A 1,156-nucleotide genomic window follows, 5' to 3' on the forward strand; every position below is an offset into this window, starting at 1 on the left:
GGAAGGAAGGAAGGAAGGAAGGAAGGAAGGAAGGAAGGAAGGAAGGAAGGAAGGAAGGAAGGAAGGGAAGTATACATTTAGTATACTTACTTCAAACATGTTTAATAATAGTAATTGAATCAATAAAGCATGTACCTATTTTACATAGGGCCAGAAAGAACTCTATTCACTTCCTTATTCCACTCATTCTTTTATCAAAATAAATGAATCAATAACTTACTCACCTGTTTTAGACACATTCAGTAGTGAAAAAAAATACATAAAGAGTCCTTCCTCATAAAACTTATATCCTAATTTTGAGAAGTTCAGACATGAATAAGTTTTCCATGTGTTTTGGAGAATAGAGAAAAAAAGAGCGTACCATAGAAGTATTAGAGTACTGAGAGGGAGGTGATGCAGTTTTACATAGGATGTCCATGAACAATCTCACTAAAAATGTGACTTTTAAGACAAGATTAAAACTAGGAACCAGTGACTCCTGCCTATAATCCTAACTACTCAAGACACCTGGATCGTGGTTTGAAGCCAGCCTAGTAAGGAAAAATCTGTGAGACTTTTTTCTCCAAATAACCACAATAAAGCTGGAAGTAGAGTTGTGGCTCAAGTGGTAGAGTGCTATCCCTGAACAAAAAGCTATGGGACAGCACCCAGGTCCTTAGTTCAAACCCTAGTACCAGCACGTATTCACATGCGCACGCACACAGAAATAATCAAGATCTAGAGAAGTAAACAAGTCATGTAACTATGTGGGGTAAGGGGAGTTAGAAAAAGAAACAAGGTCTGATGCAGTACCTCTTGGCATGTTCAAGGAACAGTAAGTAATCAGGTATGGCTGCACTGAAAGAAGAAATGGGGAAAGGTTAGAAACATAGAGTGGAGAATGAGGATTAGATCATGTAGGCCATACTAAAGAACTTGCTGTCCTTTACTAAAAACAAAACCAAAGGCAAAGCTAAAACAAATGAAGAAAAGGAGTAAAACACAAAGACCCACAACAAAAAGAGTGTCCACGTTTGATAGGGAAGATGAGAAAGAAGTAAGAAGTAGGTGGAAAGAAAGAAAATTAAACAAATCCCTCCCCTTCTCTCCAGCCTGCCCCCTGCCCCCCAAATTTGGAATCCTGATCTAGATCCAACTTCCGTGGCTGCTTCTTGTA

This window comes from Dipodomys ordii, unplaced genomic scaffold, assembly GCF_000151885.1.
Source record: "Dipodomys ordii isolate 6190 unplaced genomic scaffold, Dord_2.0 Scaffold45, whole genome shotgun sequence".
Classification (NCBI taxonomy): Eukaryota; Metazoa; Chordata; class Mammalia; order Rodentia; family Heteromyidae; genus Dipodomys; species Dipodomys ordii.